At 44.7% G+C, this 6,476-nt stretch overlaps 1 pseudogene; it reads right to left on the bottom strand.

Annotated features, from left to right (window-relative positions):
• Nucleotides 1-476: 476 nt before the first annotated feature.
• Nucleotides 477-6,062, bottom strand: LOC125292342 (annotated as a pseudogene).
• Between the last annotated feature and the right edge of the window lie 414 nt (nt 6,063-6,476).

Here is a 6,476-nt window from a genome sequence, read left to right as displayed (position 1 = left end):
AACCGATAATTTACGCCATCTCGTGAGATCACGTTGTTTCCGGAAATGTTGCTGCTGCTGCAGCTGGCGTCTTTAGGGGAAAGTCCGTAGGAGTCGATTGCCGAGTGTGGAGTAACACGCTCTGGAAATTCACAATTTCGTTGCCGTTTAAAAAAAAAAAAAAAAAATAGTCCAGTCCATACAATTTCATTTCAATTTCGAAAGAAATACTGGACGATTTTTTTTTTTTTTTAAAAAAAAAAAAAACAACGAAATTGTGAATTTCCAGAGCGTGTTAATCCACACTCGGCAATCGCAATTAATCTCTATTGTCTACACAACCATGTACTCTATCTGCACTTGGTATTTAATGCTTCTTTGCACTTCTGGTTGGATGTCAACTGCATTTCATTGGCTCTGTACCTGTACTCTGCTAAATGACAAAGTTGAAATCTAATCTAAAAACAGCAAAACAACAAATAAAAGGGCAACTTACATAGTCACATGGTAGTGGTTTCTGATTTATTAAGTCACATGATCACATACATGTAGTGGTTACTGATTTATTAAATCCTCCAGCACAATAGTTCAGCTTTAAATGATTCTGGTTAAGAGGCAGAATGGGCTCTAACTATGCTGCTTTACTGTTATTGAGGCCTTCACTGGTAGGATCCTTAGAGGAGCGATATTACAGGGAATGTTAAAGTATGGAAACACTCTCTCAGTGAAAGTGTGTGTGAGAGTGTGTAGGTGTATGTTATTATCAGGGTTAGAGAATGCCAGCTCTCCTCTGTCCCAGTCCAGCTGCACTCTGATCCTCTGGAGTTTCTGCTGCACTGGGAGGAGAGTGTCAGACTGTGGAGTAGCACGTGCCCTGTACTTACCATCTATACGACACACACGCCACACTCCACTCACATAGTCATATAGTCCCTTCCTCTGGGCCGACTCTGCCATCACACCCACATCCCACTCTGTGTTCTCTCCAACCTCCACATCCCAGCAGTGAGTCCCTGAGTTAAAGCCCTCAGAGCCCAGGACATTGCCATAGTAATCAAATCTCTCTGGGTTATCAGGAAGCTGCTGCTTCTCATCAACACGTCTCACACTGATCAGATCCTCAGACAAGATGAGTTGTGGGTGTGCAGTGTTGGGATCCAGAGTCACAGGAGCTGCAGAGAGAAAGAACACACACATGAGCTGAACACTGAGTGATGTGTGATGAGGATGTGAATGATGGTCATTATCAATAGGGCTGAGTGATGTGTGATGAGGATGTGAATGATGGTCGTTATCAATAGGGCTGGTACCAAGTATAATGACACCTGTAACTGGGCAGTTGTAGTTTATTTCTGTAACTTACATGAAATTGATTATCTCTAGTAGGGAGTGTGAGTACAAGCTTCTTTATGAGAGGGGGATCATAGAGATGTGGAGTAGATGTTCCCACTGAACTGGGAATGCCCTCCATCCATCCATCATCCATCCATCCATCAGGCCTACCATGCACTGTAGTTATCATGTGATGTTTGTGTGTGTGTGTCACTGTGTACTCAATGTACTGAACAATCTCCTGCATCTTCTCTTCGTGTGTGTGTGTGCGTGCGTGAGAGAGAATGTGTACTCACTGTTTTGAACAATCTCCTGCATCTTCTCTTCGTGTGGTGTGTGTGTGTGTGTGTACTTACTGTATTGAACAATGTCCTGCATCTTCTCCCAGACTCTGAACTTCAGGTTGCCCAGGTGCTTTGCCACATTGATCAGAGCTCCTGAAACCCTCTCTGGATCCTGCAGTGTGCACTGGGCTCTGGAATAACATTCAGGAGTCAGTGCTGCTGTGGGTTTGGGTTCAGAACCACAGAGAAGAGAGAGAGACAGGAGGCAGATCACTCACCTTTCCACTGTGCTCTTGTAGTTCTGGAAAATAAGAAAAGAGAAAGTAGGTTAAACGTTGTTGCTATAATAAGGTCTAAGGTCTTTTGCTACATCTTTGTCAATTTTGAATGTTCCTATAGCACTGTTTTTCCTCTTCCTCCCTCAGTGCAGCTATCCTGGCTGCCTCTTCATCTTGTAGAAACTGGTGAAGATTCTCAAACTCCTCCTTGATCTGCTTTTCTGTGTTCTGGGTTTGAGTCTGAATAAGATTGTATGACAAAATCAATCATTCAATTTAACTACAGGTATGAGCAGATGTCTCAGTTACGTTGAAATGTTCCTTAACTTTAAATTATTTATTGATAACGTAATTAAACAATTATGCTTCTTTATTACATGATCCCGCTCACTCAGATCCTCTGACCAAAACCTCTTGGCTATCCCCGCCCAGACTCTCCACCCTGGGTGGCAGGTCCTTCAGTGCCTTGGCCCCAAACTCTGAACTCCCTCCCCCACCCCTTCGTGCCTGTCCTTCTCTTCCTTTCTTCAAAGCACATCTCAAGACCTTTCTGTTTAATGATCACTTCTCCTCCACACCCAACACATAGTTCCTACAGATAACTTGTCTTTGTTGTATTGTTTTGTTTGTTTGTTATTGTGTTTCCCTGCCTTTGTCTCTGTTGTATTGTCTGTTTGTTTGTTATTGTGTTTCTCTGCCTTCCTACTTTGTAAAGTTTAATCTTGGGTCTGAGAAAGGCGCTAAACTTATTATTATGTTGCTGCATGTCTCACCTTAACATGAGCTGCTGTTTGGTCACAGATGAGTTTGACTTCTTCAAAGGTCTTCAGTTTCTTCTGTAGGGGCTGCAGTTTGATCTTGAGCTCTTCCTGAAAACAATGATCAACACTACTTTAGACTTGCCTACACCACACTACACTCTATAAACCAAGTTGCTTAATTTGTAAGGAGTCTAGGGTGAGGGTGGTGTGTGTGTGTGTGTGTGGGGGTATCTATACTGCATATTGCATAGAATAGAGACATAGAGGCAACATGGAGGCTACTACAAAGTGTACTAAAAAAAACGTTGGGTCACAATTAAACCATCATCATCACTTTGTTGTTGGTAATGACTATGACTATAAGAGACATTGGGAGTAGAAGTGGTGATTTGGAGGGATTTGAGGGCTTCCTTAAGTTTGCTGCTGTATTCTCAGTGAGAGTCAGAGTGGGAGTGTTGAGCACAGAGGAACCAGCCCACAGGGGAAAAGCCCACAACGGCCAACACCCAAAACAGCAGACACCGCCATCTACTGTTATATTAAAGGAACTGCAGTACCTCCTGCCATGAATCATCCACACTGGATAGGCTCACTGTATTTCTTTATATCCAGGGTAAATATCAAGATTTGTTGTTGTTAACCCTTATAAGGTGTTCGGGTCTGTGGGACCCGTTTTCAGTTTTTAGCTTAATAAAAATGATACAAATAATTATTTTTTTAAACTAAGATTCATTGGCCTTGGCTCATTTTCTGTGAGGAACATAAATCAGAAAACATTTTCAATGAACCCCCCTGCATACCCCCCTTCACATTTATATTACACACAGGATGTTCGGGTCCACTGGACCTGGAACTAGTTAAAGTGTGGAAATCATAGGTTCTGTGTGTGTGTGTGTGTGTGTCAGTGTGTCAGAGGGTTTTGAAGGTGATGCAGAGCAAATAGTTTCAGAAAGTGAGGATAACATTTCTGAAAAGAGTCCGACACTGAGTTTGAAGAGGAGGATAAGCATCAGCCAGCTCCGAAATGTAAAAGAGCCTCAGGACTAGATCAGCAGCCAGGACAAGCCTGCGAGCAGCCAGCCCCAGGACCATCCCGTGAGCAGCCAGGACCAGCCCGCAAGCAGCTAGCCCAGGGACCATCCCGTGAGCAGCCAGGACCAGTCCGCAAGCAGCCAGGACCAGCTTGTGAGCAGCCGGGACCAGCCCGCAAGCAGCCAGGACCAGCCTGTGAGCAGCCGGGACCAGCCTGCAAGCAGCCAGCCCCAGGACCAGCCCGCAAGCAGCTAGCCCCAGGACCATCCCGTGAGCAGCCAGCCCCAGGACCATCCCGTGAGCAGCTAGCCGTAGGACTAGCCCGTCAGCCTACATCGAAACGCGAGCGAACCTCAGGACCAGCCCGCCAGCAGCCAGCCCCAGGACCGGCCAATAAGCAGCAAGCCACAGGACCAGCTCATCAGTCAGCTTCAAAACGCAAGCAGGCCTCAGGGCCAGACCGTGAGCAGCCAGCCATAGAACCAGCCTGCATGTCAGCCAGCTCCAAAACACAAGCGAACCTCTGGACCAGCCCGCCAGCAGCCAGCCCCAGGACCAGCCGATGAGCAGCAAGCCACAGGTATACTCATGTGTGGTATAGTCTGGTATAAAATTGCCGTGTTCAATGGCTTCAATGTGTTGTTCAGACAGATGTTATTGAGTTGCTTCATTTGTACAATTGTTGATTATTTTCCAGTTATGCCCGTTTTATGATGCATTTCAATACAAAAATAAACAAAAACGAAACGGGTGGCACTTCTATTCACAATTGTGATTTAACAAAGGTAAAGGCAACACATTTAACATATGTGTTGTTTATATTATTTGCAATTGGGATGAAGTAATCATCTAGTCAGTATTTAAAAAAAATAAAGTTTGATTATGTTGAATTAAAAGGCCTAAAATGCAATGGGTCCACTAGACCCAGCAGCACCTCCTGTGTAACAAAAAAACGAACACCCTATGAGGGTTAATCTAGAGTACTACAGTACAGTGTCATATATCAGAGTAAGATTCTTACCTTACGGTCAATTGCTGCTTCATCTATGGGACTGATGGTGTGATTTTTATGTTTCCTAGAGTCTCTACACACCAGACACACAGGCTGCTTATCCTCCAGACAGAATAGCTTGAGTTTCTCACTGTGCAGACTGCAGAGCACCACAGACCCTGCTGAAGCTCTCTGACTTCTCTCCTGTAAGAAGGTCTCACACAGGTTCCTTAATGCCATGTTAAGGGGATATTCTTCTTTTGAGCACTTTCTCCTGCAGTAGGGACATTCTCTGGATCCCTTTTCCTCCCAGAACTGCTGCAGACAGGTTTTACACACACTGTGAGTGCAGGTCAAAAAGACGGGATCCTTGAAGATGTCAGAGCACACAGGACAGCAGAAATCCTCTTCCAGTTTAGAAGCCATTTTGTCTCCACACTAAACTCTCTCTCCTCTGAAAGCAATTTCACCAGCTTCACTTTCACTTTCAGCAGCAGCCTGAGAGTTTGAGTCCGTCTGTCAAAAGAATTGCACTCACCACAAGATTGTTCAGGCTTACAAGTTTAACTTTAACACAAACTGTTTTCCTCATTAGACAAAACACTGTATTTCAAAATGTTTCTAACAAAGGTATCCCACATCGGTCTGCCTAGCAAAGAACAGAGAACCAACCCGTCATTCAACTTTACTTCCTGCTCTGGTGCCTGTCAGACAGAGGGAGGGACTATTGTAAAGAAGGATTCTGATTGGCTAGCCTTATTCTTGGCAGACCAAATTCCCCTATCACACCTACCTCAGACTCAATTGGAGTTCAGGTCAAAGTCAGTTGTGATCGTGAACTGTACCTGCAGAGACACATAGACTGACCCCAGATCAGTGGATTAGGCTCTCTCTACATGAAAGTTCAGTTTAACAGTAGGCAGGCAAGACTTTCCATGTGTGATTTGTGCAAATAACTAGCGAACATGATGAAACTACAGTAATAACCTGGGACACATGCACACACAACAATGCATTATTAATGTCAAAAAATAATCTTACTCACTGGTAAGATATGAAGTCAAGATATAGGACATTATCCTACATAATTGTCATTCAAATGCAGACATGCACTAGACATATACCATAATGCTCTTTTCATGAGATTTGTTTGTTTTTAAATCACACACACACAAGGTTTGAGTAAATTATTGATCTGTTCCGATCTAAAATATAACACTATGCAAAGGCAATTAGGAAATATGGTTATGGTTATGGCAGACAACTTCATCCAAAGTGACTTATCATAACAAGAGATATGAGTAAGCATGGAAAGTGAATATTACCAAGCTAGAGAATGGGCAAGCAAATTAAATGTGTTTTTTAACCGATTTGATGCTGCCCCCCCCTTTCATCCCAAACCCAGTTCACCAGAGTCCAGACCAGTTGGTGCTACTTCCCCCCCGTCTCCCTCCACTGGGGCCCCACTGTCACCAGTTACAAACCCCCCTCCCCCCCACACGCACACACACACACACACTATATGCACCCCCCACACACACATACACTACCCCCTTACACTATATGCACCCCCCACACACACACACACACACACACACACCACACACTACCCTACCCCCTTACACTATATGCATCCCCCACACACACACACACACACACACACACCTACACCCTTACACACACATGCACCCCCCACACACACACACACACACTACCCCCTTACACTATATGGCAGAGGAATCGATGCTCTCTCCCACCGCCCCAGCCTTCATGAGTCTCGCCACAGCCCCCCTCTCCCCAGCCTCTCCATAACAGCAGA

The sequence above is a fragment of the Alosa alosa genome, chromosome 3 (genome assembly GCF_017589495.1).
Source record: "Alosa alosa isolate M-15738 ecotype Scorff River chromosome 3, AALO_Geno_1.1, whole genome shotgun sequence".
NCBI lineage: Eukaryota > Metazoa > Chordata > Actinopteri > Clupeiformes > Clupeidae > Alosa > Alosa alosa.
The sequence above is the reverse complement of the archived record's forward strand: the minus strand, read 5'-3'. Positions and strand labels throughout refer to the sequence as shown.